General features: G+C 52.8%; 1 protein-coding gene and 1 long non-coding RNA gene across 4 annotated transcripts in view; one reads left to right on the forward strand and one right to left on the reverse strand.

Moving 5' to 3' along the window:
- The window catches only part of NDST1 (N-deacetylase and N-sulfotransferase 1), a 57,128-nt gene extending 41,138 nt beyond the window's left edge, over positions 1 to 15,990 (reverse strand). For 2 of the 3 annotated variants that reach the window (XM_036881535.2, XM_036881536.2), the window contains exon 1: positions 15,750 to 15,988. The gene's annotated coding sequence lies outside the window, so the exon portion shown is untranslated. Of the gene's footprint in view, positions 1 to 15,749 lie in introns of all 3 variants that reach the window. The other variant, XM_036881538.2, reaches the window with a different exon arrangement.
- Positions 15,991 to 17,783: 1,793 nt separating this feature from the next.
- Positions 17,784 to 22,325, forward strand: LOC118910417 (uncharacterized). The gene is made up of 3 exons (XR_005023953.2): positions 17,784 to 19,887; positions 21,171 to 21,498; positions 22,189 to 22,325. It is a non-coding gene; the product is annotated as an uncharacterized LOC118910417 (long non-coding RNA).
- The last annotated feature ends 230 nt before the right edge of the window (positions 22,326 to 22,555 follow it).

Consider the following 22,555-nt stretch of genomic DNA (forward strand, 5'->3'; position numbering starts at 1 on the left):
CTTTTCGCAAATGAGGAAAGTGGGGTTCCCAGAGGAGCAGTGACTTCCCAGAAAGCACACAGGGAGGCAGTGTTTAAGAGTGAACTTGGCACTCCCATTGACTGCCTCCCAGGCCAGAGTTTTGTCTACTCCTTCATGCCCTTGACTTCTCAGTTCAACAGGCGCTGACGGGCCTTTCGGGCAATACCAATTCTCAGAGCTCACCTTGCAGGCATTACACCAGCACCTCATGTGTCATCTCACTTCACCATTATGACATCCTCGAAAATTAAGTGCTGCTACCATTTACATTTCACAGATGGAGCCACTGAGGCTCAGAAACGTGGAGTACCTTGCCCAGGTCAAGGGCTAACAAGCAGCAGAGCTGAAATGCAAACAAGTCGGTCTGGCTGTCTGGCCCCAGATCAGAACCTCCATGCGGCACTGCTCTGTCTGGCACTAGAGGGTACAAAGACCAGACCCACCCAAATAGTGAGTGCGCCTGGCAGGTTATGGCAAGATTATGATAATAGGAGGACAAACAAAGCTCCTGGAGAGCCCACACGACAGAGGTTGTTACAAATGTCTGGGCAGGAGGCCAGATGTCTGAGCAAGGGACACGGAACAGAAGGAGGTGACAGATAGGAGGGAGGCAGCCTTATGAGACCTTGGTCAAGTGCCTTGTGCTCTTACCCAGCTGTTAAGAAAGTCCCTGGACTATCTCCAGAGCTCTCTCCATCCCTTAAAACCCTCAGACCCTGGGAAAACAAGCAATGCCTGGTGACAGCCTGGCTGTGAGCCCCAGGGAACTCGGAAATGTCCTTGGCTGTCCTGGCATGCTCAATTGCTGGGAAATAGGCCTGCGAAAGCACAGGGCTTGGTTGGCATGCCTGGGCACCACTGGAGTGTAGGTCCTGAGAGGGCCACATTCTGTCTGTTGTCGACCTCTCCATGGCTCCACTGGAATAAGCACCTCCCAGCCTGAACCCAGACCAGGAACCGGCGTCACGTCCAAGTGCCCAGTGGAATGCCACTCCAGGCTCGCCCTGCCCCAGCTGGCCCTTTCCAGAGCCCTACATGCGACTCAAGTCCCCTCAACATCACCCACCCCTCAAAGCCCCATACTCACATTCCCTAAGGTTAGCCACTGGGATGTAGAGACAAGGGATCCCGTAGGACACCTGAGGGAAAATGACTACCCCCATCCCCAAGGGACCTGTGCAAAGTGGAGGCTACCCACACCAAGTCAGTGAAGACCCTCAGCTGCGGACAGGCAGGAAGGTCCATGAGGGCCAGCCCTTGGTTCTCACTCTGGCAAGTGGAAGGGGCTGAGGGACTTGCCAAGAGGACTCAGGCTAAGTCTCCAAATCACAGCAGCTCCCTTCAAACCATACGTGTAATAGGCTCCTTAGTCAATACCTCCCTCCATGGCTCCCACGACCCACCAGGCAAAACCCCTTAACCTGACCAGTGACCCAGGTCCCTGGTACTAATTGCTCCTGTCACTGCACATGGGATATGCCTGGGCATTTGCCAAGCACCTAGTATTCATTGCTCACTTAAGCCTCATAGCAACATGGTGATTGCACAGAGGTTGAACCATGATTGGCCTATTTTCACAGATGAGACTAGTGAAGTTCGGAGGGGTTATAGCACCAGCCCAGAGTCTCACAGCCAAGCAGCCGAGCAACACTTTGCACCCAAGCCTGGACACCCAGCCTGGGTTCTTAGTCACTGTGCCATGGGGCCCCCTCAAGTGCTCCCTTGCCACCCTCAGGACCCTGGGGTCAGCTCAACACTCTATGTATGTTTGGGGAAACCAAGGCACAGAGGGAAAGCTCATTCTGTTGGTAGCAGAGCCAGTGCAAGGCCTGAGGCCTCCAGCCCCCCTTCCAGGGCTCTCCCTGCCCACACCCCAGAAGGAGCTCCTCCCCAAGAGGCATGCCAGGCGGAAAGGCTGGGACCACCACCATGATACTGAGTCCTTAGAATCAGCCTTTTCCCCTCTGTCCAGAAGGAAGGAAAAAGCAGGAGGCTTGTGAAGAAAGAAAAGATCATGAAGGGCTCGGGAAATATCTGTTCTCACGTAGCAGGTCCTCAGAGTTGGGGGAGATCCTACAGGGCACCTCTTGCACCCCCAGTGGGAAGCATCCCTTAACAACAGACACACGCAGGCCCAGGACTGATCTCTACCCATGGTTCCCCACCCCAGCATATGCTCCAAGCTAACATGCCTGACCTGAAATCTCCATCTCTCTCCCCAAGCCTGCTTGGCCTGCAGGGTCCCTGTCTACTGAGACAGGCAACAGTGTCCTTCCAACCTCTCAGGCCAGAAGCCTTGCCGTCAACATCCCCCTCCTCTCATGACCTGTCAGCTCATCCTGCAAAGTCAGTCCAGAATCCGACCACTGGTTGCCTCCCCGACCATCCTTGCATTGAGCCATCTTCCCTCACCTGGGTGACTGTAACAGCCTCCTGACCAGACACCTAGCTTCCACCCTCCCGTCTCTCCACCCGGTAGCCCCCTCCATCTCTTGTAAATGTACCTCGAAACAATTCAGACCTTGGCCCCAGCTCCTCAGCAGTTTCCCCTTTACTCAGATGAAACATGAAGTCCTCTCAACGGGCCAGGAGGTCCTATGCGATTTGTCCTCCACTCTCCCTCTGGCCCCCACCCCCTACCAGGATCACTCTTATTCTTTCTGCCCCAGCCACACCCACCTCCTTGCTGCCCCTCAGATGCACCCCACACCCTTGTCTCAAAGCATTTGTGTTGCTGTGCACTCTGCCTGCAATGCTCTTCCCCATATACCCAGTGGTTTCCCCTCCACACCAGAGGCGGCTGTCTTCTCACCAAAGACTTTCCAGGACCACCCAACACAGCAGAGCCACTCGCTCAAGTCCCACTTTCTACCCCCAACCCAGCTTTAACTTCTCTTCCAGGCATTTCTTGCCTCCTGGCAAATAGCTGGCATTGAACTGTGTTCCTTGGTCTGCTGATATAGCCCATCATTAGAATGTCAGCCCGAAGTCCAAAACAAGAACGCAAACTGTTTCTTCACTGCTGTAAGCCCAAGGCCTGGAACAAATCAGATGCTTAAAAATTGTTGAATGAGGGACTACTGTCCCCCTCCCCTGAACACACCTTTTGTTTTCTGCAGCCTGGAGGCTGATCTGATACTCCACCTGTGGCAGCCGCAACCCTGAGAGTGGGTGCATGAAGAGCCCCAGTCAAACCCAGCCCTGTCCCGTGACTAGTGACCGCTTGGACCAGAACAGAGTGTACCCTGGTCCCTGTCTGACACCTCTGCCCACCCTTCTGGCCACTGAGGGAGACGTTCTGGGTCTGACCGCCGGCCCAGAGTGGGGCTGCAGCTGCGAGCAGGAACACGGACGGGGTGCTGCTTCTCTCCCTACAAGTGCGGCTGGGGTCCAGAGCTGACAAAGGCTGCCCGGTGCCCCCAGCAGGAGGAGGTGGCGGAGGGAGGCCTGGTGCCACGCCTGCCCTTTTCCTGTTGTCAGCAGGAGGACCATCAGAAGGAAGCTTTGTTCTCGAAATAAAGAACATGAAGCCCAGTGCCAGTCAGAAACAGGCACAGAGGCAGCTGGACCATCAGAGACAGTTTAAGGAAAAACAAAAAAATGGGATGGAGGACGTTTGAGGGATAATCTGCACACCCAACCGGTTTCATGCCTCCAGGGTGGCTATGACGCTGGTGGCTTCACTTTCCCAGGCCCTAGCCTCAAAGATGTCACAGACAATGAAACGATGGTCCCAGCTGGGTGATCGGGCACTGACCCTGCAGAGGGAGGTGGGGACAGAAGAGTGCGGCGTGGCCTGGGAGTCTGAAAACCTAGGGTCCAGGCCTGGCTTTTCATGGAAGTGTGTGACACTGGGATCGTCCCTCCCTCTACGCCCTTCAGTTTACTAAACTGTAAATGGTTTGTCCACGCCTACACTTGAAGTCTTAGCCTGCTGGCCACAGTAGGATGCCCACAGCCTGTGGCCAGGTTACTGGGCTGCCAACGCTAGTCCTCCAACCTCTCTGGGCTCAGGGCTTAAAACCACAGGTACAGCCACTGCTCACTCTGATTTGTGCTTCCAGTTCGCCTTCTCTCCTGACAGCAGGGCTACAACCTGAAGAATGAGACACTGGCACCTGCCCCAACACCCTCTTGTCATCCTCTCCAAGGCACTTTCAGCAACAACCACCAGAAGGAGCCCAGCATGTTAGTGCTCAGAGGGCAAAAGAGAAGCTCAAAGAGGGAAGGGGACGTGGTGATGTCACACAGCACAACTGCCACCCAAGGGTCTTCCCCACCAGCCTTGCACTCCATGGGTTAAGACAGGGTCCTCCAAGCATGTCTACAGACCCCTGTCTGAATCTGCTGGACGGTAGGAGGCTGTACCCTAAACTGAAGGACTCAAAGGTGGGGGACAGAAATCTGCATGTACTGTTTAAAAGCTACCCAGGTTTTTCTTGCAACCGGATCAATTGTGACCTCTCAACTAAGACCTCTTCCAGAAGGAGACATCTCAGCTGGCCTGGAGAGACAGTTAAGATTTCAATTAAAAGAGCAAAATAAACCTTGGACAGACAGACAGCTGGACAAAGGAACCAATGGATGAAGCAGTTACTCTAGGAAGAAAATACACAGAGAGAGGCTCGAAGGAGGGCAAGCCCAGTGCAGTGAACACCTGCACTGACTGCCTCTCCCCGCTCCCCAGGATACAGAGGTCTGGGCTTGACGCCCTCTGAAGGCTGCATACCCCAGCTCGCTCCCACAAAACTCCTCCAAGCTCCCTGGGAGAGTGAAATGCGGGGGCCTTCACAGGTGAGATGTCCCTCTTCTGGGTCACACTGCAGCATGGACACAGCACTTTCCGTGACTTTACCCACAGCCTAAGAAGCTGCCTGGGCCAGTGGCTGAGCAGCCACAGCTTATCTGGGAGGAGGATTCGGGACCATGGCACAGGCCGATCCAGAGGCCTCCATCAAATGGACCCTTCACAGCTGGCGGGGACACACAGCCACACCTAATTCATGGAGGAAGCACTTCTAATGCACTTGTTGTGTACACAGTCCTAAGCCAGAGCCCAATACTTGGAGGGACGCAGAGATGAGCCAGCCCCACCCTCCACCACCCTCAAAGTGCCCACGGAGCAGCCACATGAGGTACTACAGTGACGAGAGAGAGCAAGCCCATGCCTTCAGGACAGACAGGATTGCAAATCCAGGTGCCAGAAAGATGGGCAAGTATGCAAAGTGGCTTAGTCACGGATGAGGCGAAGGGGAGTACATGTGCCTCACCTCCAGTAGCAGCCGCTGGAGAACAGTTTTCTGATCTTCCCATTTGGGAAGTAAAGCCAGAAATTAGGATTTTTACATAAAATCTCCTATTGACAACTAGCTCAATTTTTGGCATGAGTGGAACAAAATCTGCCCATGGGGCAGATGCGGCCTGTCAGTCTGTGGCCTCTGTTATCTTTAAAAGGACAGAGAACACACTGTCGAGCTCAGTGGAGGCTGCCTTCCCTGCAGCTGAATGCCTTGGAAGAGTATTCCTGGGGAGGGAATCATGGGCAGGGGGTGGCATGCCCCTTGGAACCACAGGGGCCAGAGGTCAAGGGCCCCCCAGCCTATGGCCCATTTTTTTCCCCCTAAAAAGGAGTTTTCATTCACAAAGCAGGCAGAGAGGCATCAGCTCTGTCTGTCCCCAGGTGGCAAGAAGAGGGGCCACCTGCCCAGCAAACCTCCAGACTAAATCAATCCGTGGCAGAACAGCACAGGTTTGATTTCATCCCTGGAGCTTGAGGAACAGCTCAGTTAATGCAACAGCTCCACTGGGGGAGGGGGAGGAAGAGACAGTGGGGACAAAACGAGATTGGGAATTGTGTCCTGCCTGGCCAGGCCCACTGGTTACATAACCCTGCCTCAAGACAAAACCACGTTCAAGGCACCACGGAGGGCCTCGGCTGGAGTGTCTCCGAATGCAGAGAGGGATGCTCCTCCCTCCTCTGGTGACTCCTCTTTCCAGCATTGCCCTGCAGCTCCTGGAAAGCCCAACAAAGAGTGCAAAGCTAGAGGTGGAGATTTAAGACCCCCAAGACCAGGCACTTACTGGGACTGTACAGCAAATTAGCAGCATAGCTGGAACTAATAATAATAGCAAACTTAACGGATTACTTTGCACCAGCCACTGAGGTAAGTCCTTTACACACATTTTGTTATGTAAAGTCTGTAACACCATGAGAAAACTTTTCTTCTTATTCCCATTTTGCAGATAGGGAAACTGAAGCAGAGTATCTTAGCCAAGGTCACCCAGCTCATATATTAAGGAATTGGCTCAAAAAACCAACAGCATCCTCTGAAACCACACTCTGAACTATGATACTACACTGCCACTAGGCTACTTTCTACTAGAACCACATTGCCTCTTCAGCAAACCTGCTCTTAAGCCTGCAGAGCATGCATGAGGCATGCCCCCTGCCCTCTTGTCAGCACTTCCCAGGACACCGAGTCCTCTGACAGCCTGATGAAACCTACAGATTCTCTCTGCAGAAAAAGAATGCATAGAAAGGCCTACACAATGTTGCACATGATTTCAGGGGCTCACAGACTCCTGCACTGATGAGAATGGTCAGGTCAAGACCATAAATACATACTAAGATCAAAAGATAGGTGGTGGCAGAGGCAGGGACTCCTCCAAGCCCTCTGCATCCCATCATATCTGCAAACTCATAGCCCAAATTCACAGCCACTTAAGTTCACAGGCATGGGCACGAATCAGGGCACAGGGCCTAGCCATCCCTTCAGGACTGGGAGAACAGAGTGAATCACCATGCACAATAGTCCTCGCCTCTGCACCCGCTGGGTGTGACTCACAGCTCTCAGCTGCTGGGCAGACGGCACACAGCTGGGCCCCAGCATCTGGACGGGGGTGGCATCACCAGGTGCAGCACCTCAGCCTTCTCCCCACCATGCACGTCACCACCCAGGAGGCCCACCTTACTGAAGGCCAGACCTGGCTTTGCCCCCACCCCACAGCTGAGTGTTTCAAGGACACCTCCACAGCCCCTGCCCAGCCTCCATGCCAGCAGGGCTCTGGGGTAGTAGGCCTAGACTACAACCCCTCGCAAGGACCGGAGACCCAAGCTTTGGGGACAAGTCTTCTGCTGCCCCACTGCAAGACCTCGCACAGCCTCGGTCCCAACAACTGTAAAATGGGGAGACAACCCCATCAAGTCCTTCCCTGCCCCAGGGCCGTGGGTCTAAAACAGCCCCTGTCAAGCTTCACGGAGCCCTGGGGTCCTGCTTTCAGGAAGTTACATAAACATCCTTCAGAGAAACAAAAGTCAAACCTAAAGATGACTTTTTTTAAGGCTTTCAAGAAGCCCTTTTTATAGTCAACTTCCCTCATCATCCTTCTATTGTTCCAAATATCCTTTCAGAACCTAGAAAATACACTTGGTTTCCGCCTGGGGCATGGGCTTCTGGGTGTTCTTCCTCTCAGAAGTCGCCCCACCCCCCCTTGGCAGCGCTCTCCCCCAGAACACACCCACCTCTGACCCCAGCATTGCTCTGGGCCACCCTGAGGGCTGTGGCTGCCCAAAGATGGGCGTGGGGACAGGGGCAGTTTTATGAAACAAACCCTTCCCTGGTCAGAACACAGATAGCTCTGGTTGGGGTCCCAATCTTGACACTGCATGGCCCTGTGCGGGTGAGTCCGGCTCCCCTCTGGGTCTCGGTTTTCCACTGAGAACTGAAGGGTCCCCACACTGTTGGGAAAGCCCCTAGGCTCCTGGGCAGTACACTGGGGATACTGAGGCAGGGAAGAACAGCAGATGGACAGCAGGTTCTGATCTTGACCTCTCCCCACCCCTCCGGTTAAACCAGAAGAGACCCACTTTCCTCTGATTTCATTTCCTGTCCTAGCTGTGGGACCTTGAACTCAGCACTCATTCTCTTCCCCTCAAATGGCCAATCCATGAAACAGGAGAGGGCAGTAGCGGCTTGAGCCCTAACCACCCTCCCAAAGTCTGATTCACTCATTTCATACAATTTTGCATCTTCAGAAAACCAGTCTAAGTTGTGTCTGTTACATAAACACTCCAAGACAATCCCCCACTGCCTGCCTTCCAATGACATCGTGCTTCTAAGCACCCCTATAGAATTCCTAGATCTACCACCTTATGGCTACGTGGCCTCGGTATTTTCATCTCTAAAATGGGGACAATAATAGTACCTGTCTTAAGAGAATTATTCTGGGAATCTCTCCAGATAAGATCACCTGGAAGTGCTTATAGCAAGCATGGATAAGCTCTCAGTAAATATGAACAACAATTATGTGATCATCAAAATTATCGAGATGCTTAAAACCACTGGATTGCTAACAGCTAAGACCCCTTATCCCTCTCAGACCACATCTGGCCACTGTAATCACACCCCCTTCTCTGGAATAGGACCTATATTCTCTTCCTGGCCACAGCCCCAGAACACAGCCCGGTTCCAGGCACCCATCTTTGCCACCCACAAAACTCCCCAAACCTTCAAGTCCCCCCAGTCCTGCCTTCCTCAAGTGGCCTGAGCACTGCCTCCTATAATCATGCTGGGGTTCTGTTGAACCCCATCATTGCATCACAGGACAGTTTCCTGGGGACAGGAAGCTGTTAGAGATGGTGGCTCCTTGAAGACAGAATAGAAAGAAACTGGGCTTTCTTCTGGGTCCCCCATATTTGCTGGTGTCTGAAAATGCTGACAGTCCAAGAGGGGAAGTATCATTTTTTAAAATTACTTAAGTCACGTGTTTCTTTAACTTTAGCATGCACTGGAATCACCTGGAAGGCTTCTTCAGACTGCTACTCCCCACTTCTCCCCAACCCCGGTTTCTGACACAGTAGATCTTGGGTGGGGCTAGATAATTTGCATTTCTAACAAGTTCCCAGATAATGCCTGTGCTCCTGGTAGAAGACCAGCTTTGAGAACCACTACCTTAAGTGCCAGGTGAATCAGGACGAGCTTCCGTGAACAGGTAATGCTAACACTCCTCTAAAAGCAGAAACAGGAGCCAGGTATAAAGACTGGAGAAAGGGAATCTAGGCAAAGGTGCAGCAGGAGTGAAGGCCCTGCGATGACGACATTCATTTCCTCTCACCTGGCCTCTGCCTGGACAGGTAGCATTAACTCGAGGTGGCCGCTGCTGCACAATGACTACAGCAAGCCCTCGCCGACCGCCACCCTGGACCTGCCCAGACAGGCCAATCTTTGGCGGGCCTGGGGGTGATGAGAATCCACGTGACGTCAGGTCTAGACGAGGCCACCACGTGAGCACCAGGATCCTGCCCCACACCTCCAAACACAGCCCCTTCCATCCTGGCTTGCTCTGATTGGGTTTCCACATTTCTGCTGCCTCATGGAACAAGTCGGTTTCATGTGGCCAGAGCAGGCCCTCAGAAACCAGCAGACCCTGTGGGTAATCCCCTGAGTCTGACCTCCCTGGGCTGAGACGCCCACCTCCTGGGCCTTAGCTGCTATATCTGCTAAAAGGGTGATAATAGTGCCTACTTCCTACTGTTGTCAGGAGGATTAAATGAGCTCCTCGGTCCAGTAACATTATCAACTACAAAAACAACCATAACTAACATGGACTGACCTTATAGTTAAACACCTCCCCTTTTATCCATCTCCATTATCAAATGCTGTGAGATGGGGACAATTATTATCTCCTTTGTACAGATGAAGAAAATAAACAACTTACCCAAGGTCCCACAATCAGGAAGTGACCCAGAGGGATCTGAACCCAGACCTTCTGGCTCCAGAACCTAGGTCCCAACCTCTGCTCTGTGTCCTAGTCACCTGCCCCAAGACCTAGCCCAGGTCCCCTCAGCCTGCCATCATCCTCTCCAGCCTCCCAGACACAGGGAGGCTGGGCAGGTTGCCCCTGGAGACTCTGGCCCACAGTGTACAATCTGGAGTATGGGTCCCTGGCCTTGAGGGCGGCCAAAGGGCTGCCAGCCAGACCAATGTATCTGGCACAAGTTTCAGATACTGCTCAGCATGGGCATGAGGGAGGAAGCTGGGCCTGCAGAACCTGAACACCTGAACCTTGATGAAGGAGAGAAGAAAAACAGGTGTAACAAGGAGAGGAAATCCTGTCAGGTTTCCTGGATGAGACTGGAAGCTTCCATACCACCGGCAAATTTGCCCTATCTCTCTGGGCCTCAGTCCTCATCTGAACAAGCCTTCCAGGCCATTAGACAGAAAGTTCAGAAATTCAAATTCTGGGAATTCTTCCCTCCACCTCTGAAAGGACTGATCACCTCCCAGGTATAAATAATGGTAAAAGCCATTGTTATCTTTGAAGAGCTCCCACTTACTGGGCTTTTACTATGGGTCAGACACTGATTTGCTCAACTTCCCTAACAAAACAAGACTATCACTATCTTCATTTTGTGGGAAATTGGGGCCCAGAGAAATTTATGTTAATTTGCTCTACATCCCACTGCTAATGGTGGCAGAACTGGGATTGGAACTTTTACTCTACTTGGCAATGCTGCTCCCTGCCACCACCGGTGCAGAAATGGGCCACAGTGCAGCCCCTGCCTCCACAGCACAGAGCCTAGAGATGAGACGCATCTTTAAGGAACCAGAAGTCAAGGGCAGGTGTGTAAGGGTACCCGCAAGGGCGCCAGATAACAGGCCGTGCACATGTAAAACAGGGAGCTGGTGAGGCCAGCTCTGCAGACTCAGAAATGACTACACGGAAGAGGTAGCACTGGCAGGGAGGACCTGTGGGGGTGGATGAGGGCAAGTGACTGAGGTGCAGCATCCTCGCTATGAGCAAAGATGTAGAGGCAGCAAGAGACGGGGCGCACACAGGGAGGGAAAAGAGGCAGATTCTGCTTGATGTTTGAGGGGGAATGACAGATGGGGGCACTGGGGTGACATAGCGGGCCACATCCACACCTTGCCTTCAAATAAATAACTGCTCATTTGCAATGCACATTTTAAAATTAGATCGATCTAGTATGTATCAACAGGTTAAGAATCAAAAGGCCAGGAGGCACCTTACCAAACTCTTGGTTCTAGCTCTGAGGCCACACGGTCCAAGCCATCCATGTCCACCCCTTCCACCAAGCTCTAAACCTCCAAGCTCATACTGAAGGGCAGATATAACAGCACCACAGGCAAGAGAGAGCCCCCCACCCGAGACCAGAAGATGTTGCTTTAACTTCTCCTGTGGGGAGGGAGAGGGACAGCCCTGCCCCCACCCCGCTTCCCCCACTCCTCACTTTGGTGATCTTCAGCCCTTTCCCTAGCCCCTACTGATTCACTCTGATTCATGGTTCCGCCATATCTCCTCATATCTGAGGCAAGAGAACCTGAACCCATTTCACAGACTGGAAGTGGAAGCAGAAGGTTCCAGGCTCTGGAACCACAACAGCAGCTCAGGCTCTGGCTCCTGATCCAGACATCCCCACAGGTCCCTGAAGGTCAGCTGGGCTGAGTGTCTTCCACAGGGTAAGGATTCTCCCAGGTGGCGCACCGCAGGCCAGGCACATAGGGGGAACTTCTCAAGAAGCACAGGAAGGGGCAGCTGTGAAAAGCTGTGAGAAAAACAGCAGATGGCAATGGACCAAGCACCACCCTAAATGCTCAGATTCTAGGGTGAAAAGGAACTGAAGGAGGTCACCCAGGCCTGACCCTCCTGGTATATGCCTCTGCACCCTATCCAACACTCCAGCCTCTTTGCATATCTTTAGTGATGGGGACCTCACCTCCTCTACAGGTAGCTTGTTCCCATTAGCTCTCCTGTCACCCACGGTACTGTCTCTGCCCTTGGGAGCCACAGTACAAGACTATGCCCTGTGCCCACAGAGTCCTGCAGGGACTTGAATATCATGACACTGCCACTTCCCCAAACCTCAGACCAACTGTGATGATCCCATGATCCCCAGCCCCAATGCAACTACAAAGTCCTGCAGCCTCCCCTCCTCCCCTCTTAGTCCCAGGCCTCAATCAGACTTTGGTCAGCTACCAGCTGAACTATGATTAGCATGTCTCTGAGCTGGTAACCCTGCCAGTCTTTCACCATCTTTGATCAAATGACCCCTGAGAGGGCAGCACAATAGGGCAGAAACCATTTGGCCTGCATTCAAATATAGCTAAGTGCCTTGATCCCTCGAGCCTCCACTTCCCCATCTGAAAACAGTCTGGAGTGGGGGTTAGCAACAGCCACTTTGCAGGGGTATATGAAATTTCAAGAGGATGGGTGTAAGGAGCCTGGCACAACACACAACAGGTATCAACTCAACGAGCTGCTTACAACTCTGTCCTCTCCACTACAGCACGAAATCCAAGCTCCTGAGCAGGATACTGCAGTCTCCCCTGTGGCCCGATCTTGTCTCCCACTGCCCCTCTTCCCAGAGCCTGCATCCTCACAAACACTTCCTCCTCCAGGAAGCCCTGACGACACTGACAACCAGAACAGCTTTTCCCCTCCACTGACTTTCCAAAGCCCATCTATCACTGATCACACCCTGCCTTTTCGCTACCACTCAATCCTCGTCTTCCCTCCCCCACCAGATTGGCAGCCTCTCAGTCAGAAACCAGCAGCACCTCACCCCATTTTGTTTCCCCACCACCCCATCCACAGACAGTTTCCATACATGTTTAATAAATTACCCTAACATTCCATTTCAAGTAAAGAATGTCCCAAGTCCTCCAAACAGTCCAGATTTCAAGCCATACTCAAAACCAAATTCCAAGGCAACAGAAGTCTCTAGGGACTTGTAGGCCTGGCTTTGGTCCCAAAGTAGGGAAGATGGATCAAGCAGGTCCCAAGCCCAGGGCAGAGACAACTCTGGGCTGCGGAGGCCAAAGCCCTAAGTTTCTCAGATACAGAGTTTCTCAGTTGGCCCCCGGACCAACCCCCAGCCTGATATCATATTTCTGACCACATTCTCATCTTGTAATTGTAAAACTGTTCCTTGTATACCCTTTGTGACAGGAGGATCACTATTCAGCTTTTTTGCTTGCTGGCTTCCTCCCTTCACCTGTTGATTCTCCCAGAGGCCTCTCCTCCTGCTCTGACAGGTATGGCAAGGAAAATCCAACCATATGCCAAGGGTCATCCCCAACCCTCAGTACTTTCAGCCTCCCAGCCCCTCCACTCATTCCCCCCTGCATGTCTGAGACCCCTCAAAGTCCAGCTAATAGTGGAATTTCCATTCTTGTTCCTACAAGCTGACAGTGAACTGTCAGCCCAGAAGGGTACCCTATCCCCAGCAGCCTACAGGCCCTGCAAATCCCAGATGCAGTGCTGGAACAGCCATCAGAGCATTTAGAACAGTGACACACAAACTTTCATGTCCCCAAAATTTCTTTCAGTACCTACTCCTACTCCATTGTTTAAAAATGTCATTTATTAACTACCAATTTGTTTCCATTTTTAAATAGATTCCTCAAGGCGCCCAATCAGAGCCTGATCAGCAGCCATGAGATGGCACTGACACCAAAAGATGGGCCAGCACACTAAAGCCAATGGAAGTCTGGGCCACCCCACACATTCACTCATGTGGTATTTATGAGGGTTTATGGTGGGCTCTAGGCTCAAAAACCATATACAAATGCATTTTCCATTAAGATTTTGCAATGCTGATGGCTCAAAGTCCACCTCCACTCCCCCATTACTACCCTCAAAGACTTGAGGCTGGGGGACCTAGAGCAGCCCATCAGTTTAGCAACGAGGACCCTGACAGGAGGATCACTATCCATCCTTTTTGCTTGCTGGCTTCTTCCAGCCGGACACCTGGGATATAAACCCTGTGGCCTTATGTCTCTCATGGCCCCAGGGGCTCCCATTCTTGGCCCTACCTCTGCACCCTGCTGATCTGAAAGTGACCTGGTCTGAATAGAGATGAAAGGCTCTGCCTCCCCTGGGTGCTGGGGAGGGGCCTGTTGACAAAGCCACCAGCTGTCCCCAGCCAGAGCCAGGGAGATGGGCTCCTCCCTGCACCACCCGCAGTGGGAGAACGTTCCTGCCACAGACCCAGCCAGCAACAGAACTATGACCATCATGAGCTCCAAGCCCAGGCTCCAATGGACTTTCCCTCTGCTCCAGCTGCCCACAGTAACAAGAGCTCAGCCTGCACCAGTACCAGGCAGAAGGAGCATCACTCGGGGGTAAGGGTAATGGGGAGAGGGGGCAGGTGTCCTCATAACTGCAACTGAAAATGACACTGAGAACTCAGTCACAACAGGACTTCTTAGAGCCCTGTAGCTGAGACTAAGGCTGGAGGAGGGGGGTCAAATCCAAGCTCCACCTACTTCCCACCTGTCTGATTTTTACCATTCCGTGCCTCAGTTTCCCCCCCAGTAAAATGTGGTTATAATAACCTGAGAGAATTACATGAAATAATGTATGTAAAGCAATTAGTCCAATGCCTAGCACACATAGTAAACATGCATTAAATACTTGTTGAATGTAAACATGCCATCATTTATGAGGTACCACAAGTTCTCATTTCATCCTTAAGCCGGAAGATACTGTATTTTTCCCATTTTACAGGTGAGAAAACAGACTAGAAGAAGGTAAGGATCTGGCCCAAGGTTACAGAGCTGGTAAGCCGCAGATACCCAGGTCAGTGTGAACCTCAGACCAAGAGGCAATGCTGCGCCGGGCCGTTCTGAATGCTTGGGGCGGCGGGGCCGGTTCTGTTATCCCCTGGGCCTGGCACGGCTCCTGGCTGGGCCGGTGCTCAATCTTGGGAAAGGGCTAGGAGGCTGGTGCCCCAGATTCCCAGCCTGTCCCATAGCCCATGCGCCCCCGGGCTCCCCTTCTTCCTCGTCCCAGAGTGTTAAAGAGGGGCGTTCAAAGCAGGGGCTCGAGGCTCCCAGAAACCTGAGGGAGGAGGGGGGTTGAGACCAGGCCGCTCACAGCCCGGCGAAAACCGGTCCGGCCGCCTTACCCTTCCCGAAGCGGGGGTCCAGACTCTAACCCCCCTTCCTCGCTAGACAAAAGTTTCCCCTGTTCGGGAGCAGGGGGGGAGGGGGCATTCTTCGTGAGCGACATTATCCGTGACCTACAGCTGCCGCTCTGCCCTCGCCGCACCCTGGCCTGCCCCCGGCCCCCGTGCGGTCCCCCACCCCTTTGTCTTCCCATCCCTCGCGCGGGGCCCGGCAGGCTCTACTCGCCCGCCCGGCGCCCGCCCGCACTAAACTTGCGCGGGCGGCCTCTTGGGCCCCGCGCGGCCTGCACGCCGGGCTCGGGCCCCGCCGACTCGGCGACAGGGGACTGGCCGGCCGGCCCTCCCGGCCTCTTACCTAACACGGCTGGAGTGCTACCGAGGAATGGGGCGCTCCCGGCGAGCCGCCGGACGCCTGGGCCCCCGGCGGGGTGTGCGCCTCCGGGCGCCGGCCCCGGCGGGGGCTAACCCCTTCCCGGCCGCCTCCCGCCGCTCCCACACCCCGCTCCACGCCGCAGCCACCGCCGCCCCTCTCCCCGCCTCCCGCTCGCTCTCGTCCCCCATCCCCCTCGCTCCCCGCGCTCCCCGCGCCCAGCCCCCAGTCCCGGCCTCGGCACCGCGCTGGGGCAGCTCGAAGCCTGTCCCCTCATCCCGCGGCGGGGACGTGAGCAGGCTCTCCCAGAAACTGGAAGTTGAGGCGCAATACCTCGGGCCCCGCGAGGCGGCGGAGCGCAGAGGGGCGACCCCGCGCGCTGAGGGCCCCCTCCCGTCTCCCCTAAAACCCTCCGGCCCCTGCGCCTACCTCCCCGAGTCGCGGCCGTGGGAGCGGGGTTCGATCCTGAGATGGGGCGTGGGTGCCGGCCGGAGATCGGCTCCCGGGGCCCGTGCAGCCGGCCAGCGTGCGGCGAGCGCCCCGGGGCGGGGGCCGGGGCGGGCCCAGGCGCTGCTATCGGGGCTGGATTTCTCGGCTTCCACCCGGATTCTCCCTCGGCTCTCCCGGCCGATTCGGTGCTGCTCGGCGACCACGTGACGCGAGTTGCCTTTGACCCCTGTCTCCAAGCGGGTAGGGGGCGGGGGCCGGGGGGTGGGCGCTGTCAGACGCAGGACCCACGAGGGCCCGGGGAGGCTGCCGGGCGTCCCAGAGGCGGTGACCGCGGGGAAACAAAGCCCGGGGGAAACCAACAAGTTATTCGGGGTCAATGAGGGAACAGCGCTGGGAGTAGGAGAGGCTGCAGAGAGAACGAGGAGACAAAGACCCGCGCCCTCCGCGCCTCCAGGGGCCCTGCCGGCTCCGCCGCCGCTGGGTTTATGACCACCCAACAGGGCCTCTTCGGTAGGCTCCCCGACAATCAGGTCTCTAGTGGAGTGACCCCCTCCTAAGGAGGCATTCCTGTCCCCCACGCCCCACCAGTTCCTTTGCCCTAACTCTCCAAAACCCCATTATTTCCTTTTTCGTCATTATCTGATTCATTTACTGGCTTCATTGTTTCCTAGAATGTCATCTCCCCCAAGTTGTTCCCAGCTGAATCCCCAGGGCCTGAACACAAAACAGGCAGATGAAGAGGTGGATGACCTTGTGCAAATCTCTTCTCCCACTGAGCCGCAGTTGACCAACCCCAGTGTTAGTTATTTCAGCCATCTCAACAACCTTGCAAGTTAGGCAAGATTATAGTAGTCACCCTCATTAAACAGGTGGGGACAACCAGGCCCAGACAGATGAGCTGATTTCTGTGAGTCTCATAGGTAGCTGAGGGCCAGAACCTACACTCAGGTCTGACTGCTCCATGTGGGAGCTTATTGCCATCCATGAGCCATCCTGTAAAATGAGGGATGGAGGTGAGGTGTGATAGTGAGCCTTAAGGAGCTTGCCAGATTGCCAGGCCCCTCCCCTGAATTCAGCTCTGTGGGCCTGGGGAGAGGCTGGGCAAATTTGGAAAGCAGTAGGTTGGTGATTTCCTAAGTATCTTCAGAAGTTCAAGGTTATCTACTTACTGTAGAAGCAAAGCTCAAAAAAAGTGGGCAATCAGAGCAGAACCAAGGGAGGTAGAGAAGCCAAGCTTGACGTATAAGAATAGGATAAATTCATTAAGATTCCCCTAAAGGGTAACCTCGCATTGGGTGGAAAGAGGTTTCAACTAGCCTGCTCATGGCTCAGAGGCAGAAAGATGCTGAGGCCTGCACAAGGAGAAATGCAGGGAGATGGGACAAGGCTCCTAACTCCCAGATATGCCCAGGTGACAACTTTGGATGGTGTGTAGTCAGACAGAACTGAGGCTAATAGTGTTAGCCATGGGCCCAAACTGCAGACCATGCTCAAAGATAGGCTTGTGACTTCCTAGTGCATACTCCAGCCATGCCACTAGTTTACATCCACCAGAAAATTCCTCTTTATAATATATGTTCCTGTGGTCAATGATCTAAAGTCCTTGAATATCGTCTGGGTCTTGGGCAGGCAAAATAAACCCCTAGAATCTTACTCAAGTGAATCTCTGCTTTAGAAGACCATTACCAACCACATGAGGTCCTGTGAACATCTCTGCCAGGTGTTGTGCTCCTGTTAAAGACAATGCAGGGTTGAAAGAGACATGGGTCTATGCTCTCAAGAAGTGTCCACGCATGCTTAGAGATGATCTACATGTTGCTCCCTATGTCCAGAGGCTGGCTGAGCTGAGGGCCTGCTGGGGAGGCCCAAGGCATGCAATATGGCTCACAGTGAGAGGGGAGAAGAATAAGAGAGCCTTTGAGAGAGGCAGCCTCTGAACAGGATCTGGAGGAATGGGTGAGATCGGGAGAGGAGAGGGACATTCTCATTCTCAGCACAAAGAACACCCAGCACAAAGAACACCCAGCGCAAAGACCACATGGAAAGCACTCAGGAAAAGCCAAGGGTTGCATGGCTGGGAGACAGGGGCCAGGGGGCAAAGGGTGGAGGAAGCAGGAAGAAAAGAACAAGCAAGAAAACTGGAGAGGTGGGTCAGGAGCAGCTTATGGATGACCTTGCATAAGGGCTCCATGAATTGGACATTCTTCTGAGGGCCTGGTGGAATGAGAAGGCTGTAAGCAAGTGAAGGAGGTGATAAGGGCTCTGCTGTGGGAGGGGCGAGGGAAGGGAGGTCATTCAGGCCATGCAACCATCTTACTGCCCAAGCTGAGTGAGAGCTAGCATCTCACCACCAATGGAGCAGCAGATCCAAAGCATTTTGGGGGGCAACTGTGAGCTGGGCTCCTGATCACTGATAGCTTTTCCTACTCATTTCAAGTCTTCAGAGTTGCTATTCACCAAGCTAGGCCCAAAGCTTCCCAGCTCACTGTCACTCAGAAAACTTGTAAGGAGGCAAGGCCCAGATCCACCACCCCAGGAACTGACCTCCGTGGGTCTAGGTGACACTGTGCACTTTCATTTCTAATTACACCCAGGGAGGTTCTGAGGAAGACGATGCCCTGCACCTCCATCTCCACAGGACCCACCCACATCTCCAGGGGGTTGGGGACCTTCTCTGTGCTGACAACTCCTCCTGCCCTGATCCCCTCCTCAGCCCTGTGTGGCCTCACCACTGCCCACTCAATGGGTCCTTTGGCTGAACCAAGGTCACCTTTATCCACCTCCACAAGTCAAAGCCTAAACTCATTATCTTCCATCCAAGCCCACTGCTCTCCCTCCTCCTAGTGCCCAGTTCACATATCCAGTTCAGAAATCTGACAGCAGCCCCTTGTCCCCACATCCCATCCACAAGGCAGTCCCATTGGTTCTGCCTCCATTTTTACCTCTAACCCAGCACCATTTCTTCTTCTTTATCACTGCTACCCTAGTCCAAGCCACTGTCTTGTCTCTGCAATGGCCCTTGCTTACAGCCTATTAATTGCTCTCTCTCCCTCCCACTTTGCCCCATCTAATGCAACCTCCTTGTGCCCATTTCTGACTTAAAACCACCAATGGCTTCCCATTGCTCTCAGGATGAAGTCCCTGCCTTGTCCAGCCCGATCTCTTGTCCTAAATGGTGTGCCCTATCTTCCCCTTTACCTAACAAATTCCTCATTGAGAGTGTGGACTTGAGGCAGACTGCCCAGGTTTGAATACTGGCTCTACCACTTACAAGCTGTGTGAACTTAGGTCAGTTTTTCAACTTTTCTGTGCTCAGTTTCCTCATCTCTAAAGTGGGGATAGTAATAGTATGCACTTCACAGGGTTGTTGTGAGAATTAAGTGAGTTAAATATTTGAAGTCCTCAATGCAGTGTCTGTCACATGCTAAGCACTATGTAAGTGCTAGCTAAGTGATTAATTGTGATCCTTTAGGTCTCAGGGTCAATTTAATTTCCTCCTAGGGCTTCCCTACGCCCCTAATCCAGACCCGGCTTCCTGGTCGACAAGTCACATCTTCAACATATAGATTCTGGCCAGCTGCCTGTCTCTCCCTCTGGAGCATAAGCTATGTGAGGGCATGTCCTCATTCATCTCAGACACTGCTATGCCCCAGTGCCCCACACACTGCCAGGCACAGGGTAGGCAACCAGCCCATATTTGCTGACTAAACAGATGAAATGAAAGTCAGCTGATTCATCTCCAAACAGAAAATTTCTCTACTTACAAAATGCTCATCAATGGTACTTCATTCATTATTCATTTGACAGTGGAGGCAGAAAGTACCCCTCCCAATAGTCTTCCTCGTACTGCCGGTGGAGGAGGGCAAGTAAAGGAACATAGAGATGAACAAGACAGATGTGGCCCCTATTCTGGAGGAATGAATAGTCTCCTACAGAGACAGACATGTAAATGCATCAGAAGATACAGGGTCATGTAACCACATTGTTGGCCCTGACCTGCAATGCTTTTGGTCCCAGGATGTCTTTGGGATAATGAAAATGAAAAGGGAACAGATACTGTTGCAGACTTCAGCTGGCCCCTGCAGGTCCTAGCCCAGGTGTCTTTAGAGCAGAAAAGGTAGGTTCTGTCCCAAGTACATTCAATTCACCCCCTCTTTCTCTACCTGGAGACCTCCTGTTCGCCCCCCTTTCTCTACCTGGAGACTGCCTGTTCAACCTTCAAGGCCCCACGTAAGCAGCACCTCCTCCAGGAAGCCTTCCTGTTTCCACCAGGACTCTGTATATACTCCAGTCATGTCTGTAGTGATTTTCTGGAACTACAGTGGGACTTCTCAAGGACAATCCAAATTTCATGTCATTAACTTCTTTAAAAAAATAAAAGGTGATTCAAAAAATGTGTAACTACATGTGATTTCATGTTTAGACTTCACTGGAGGCAGAAAATATCCTCTGTCAGCCCATGTGACCTGATCTGTGGTTTGGAGAACATAGTCACCATAATTACAGCACTGACCACATGGTGTAACAGTTTCCTCTCCCTTCCTCCTTCTCCCTCTCTCAGTTACACACACACAGTGAGTTCTTCAAGGACAGGGACTATGTGCTTCCTGGTAGTCCTTGATATCTGTTAAGCAAATGATGGAGAAAAATCTGTGAAATGGGAAGGTTATCCATGCTTCAGATGGAAAATGGATATAAAATATTCGGAAAACCAAAGACTCTGTGAGATGGGGGTTAATTAACGGCAATTAATTACTTACTCTGGTGCATACCACCTGCTTTCCGTTTGTTACTTAGCAACCCAGAGATCATGAGGCTCAGATAGGTGAGGCCACTTCCCGAAGGTCACCAGACAGGAGTGGCAGAGGAGTTTCAAATCCAGGCCCACCTAACTAAAAGACTGAGTTCTAGTCACTAGTTATCCCACCTTCCAGATGCCCAGGGGCCAAGAGCACCCCCCAAAACTGTCCAAGACCACCTGGGTTCTCTCTGCCTCTCCCCTTGCCTCTGGGGGCTCCCTTCCCACCACTCCCTATTGTGTTCCTACTCTGACCCATGCTGCTACTGCTTGAAAAGCATTTGCAGGGGGTTTCCAAAGCAGTCCCATCTCTGGGGCCAGGTTTCCTATTTCAGAAGAACCTAAGGCCATGCGTCATGCCGTCCCCAGACCACCCCTTACCCCCAGGATCTGCCACTGTGCCCAAGACTCAACTAGCCCAGGCCCCTTAATGTGCAGTGTGTTTCCTGTTTTTATAAAGCACTTTCCTATTTTGTAAACCAACTCCCAGGGATCCCACAGCAGTCCTGAGAGGCAGACACTGTGGAAACTTTTCACCCCCGTCATACAGATGAGAATACGGTTTGGCAAAAAAGCTGAGCTGTGTCTAAATCTGATTTCAGACCACCTTTCCACAGTCTTCCAAGTCCCTGGAGGGTTCAACTTGACCAAGAAAACAGAGAGGAAGGGTGAAAGATATTCAGGATCTTCACACAGAGAAGATAACGGCTTCTGAAAACAAATATAAATCAATTAATTTCCCTTTTTACTGTGTTCCTGGTGATGCACCGATTACAATCGAGCAAAAGAAAAACACTTACATGCAAGTGTGGCCTCTAAACGACATTACTGCTATGGGGCTCCAAGTGGCCTGGCCCGGGCCCAGCTGAGGCCGGGCAGGCAGAGTGGAAGGCTCAGCTGCAAGCAGAGCGGCAGGTGCCCTGGACAGTGGTAAGGCTCTTCCTTCCCAAACCCCTCGACTGTGGCCAGGGCTCTGCTCTGGCCTTGCTTGCACCCCCAGGCCATTTCACCCACTCCTCCACTATCCCATCTCCTCATTCTTCAGTTTTTTTCACATGTTCACCTGGAGCTAAATATTTTTAACATCACTCAAGTCAAAAGATTACATTAATCATGGAGAATATAGTCAATGATTCTGTAACATCTTCCTGTGTTGACAGATAGTAACCACACTAGTGGGGGTGACGTTTTAATAATATGGGTAACTGTAAAACCACTGTGTTGTATATTTGAAACCAATATAAGATTGAATGTCAACAGTACTTCAATTAAAAAAAGGATGAAAAGATCACATTAATCAAAAAAGGGGGCAGGCATTTCTTCAAAAGATTCCCATTGATTATTCTAGTTCATTCTCACTGCTCGCATGGGGTGGGGGTAGGCATTACAACTCCCATGTCTAGTTAAAGAGGTTGAGGCCCAGGGTCCCTTGCACCACTCCCTCCCAAGTGAAGCAGGGAGGGATGACCCAAGTCACCTGGGCTGGGGGCGGCTCCATTCTCCCGAGCCCCCACCACTCCATACACATGCCCAGCCCACTTTGTTCGCTTGCATCATTCCTGGGCCCCCTTGGTATCATAGTTTATGATTCCTGAACTAATTCAATCTGCTTCCTTACAGAAATGGAGAAACTGAGTCCCAGGGAGGAGCAGGGCCCACCCTATCAGCAGTGATGGACATCAGGGCAGAGCAAGAACAACCTGGGGAGGAGCCTGCCTATCAGCTGTCTCCATTGCCCCACTGGGTGTTCATGAAAAGCTGAGAAAGCTCAGAAAAGCATGGGCACGCAAGTACTCCCAGGGTCAGTCTAGATACCATTACTGGGCCCTTGGAGATGTGTCAGTATGGGGAGGAGTCAGTGTTGACTCTGGTGGGCCTGTGGCTCTGGGACTGGCATAGTGGCCAGACTCTTGTCTGGGGCTATCTGCTCTGACAGGCACGGATATTCTTATCATTCCTCATTTGGCCTGCTCCTCACACCTCACTG

Source organism: Manis pentadactyla, chromosome 2, assembly GCF_030020395.1.
Source record: "Manis pentadactyla isolate mManPen7 chromosome 2, mManPen7.hap1, whole genome shotgun sequence".
Classification (NCBI taxonomy): Eukaryota; Metazoa; Chordata; class Mammalia; order Pholidota; family Manidae; genus Manis; species Manis pentadactyla.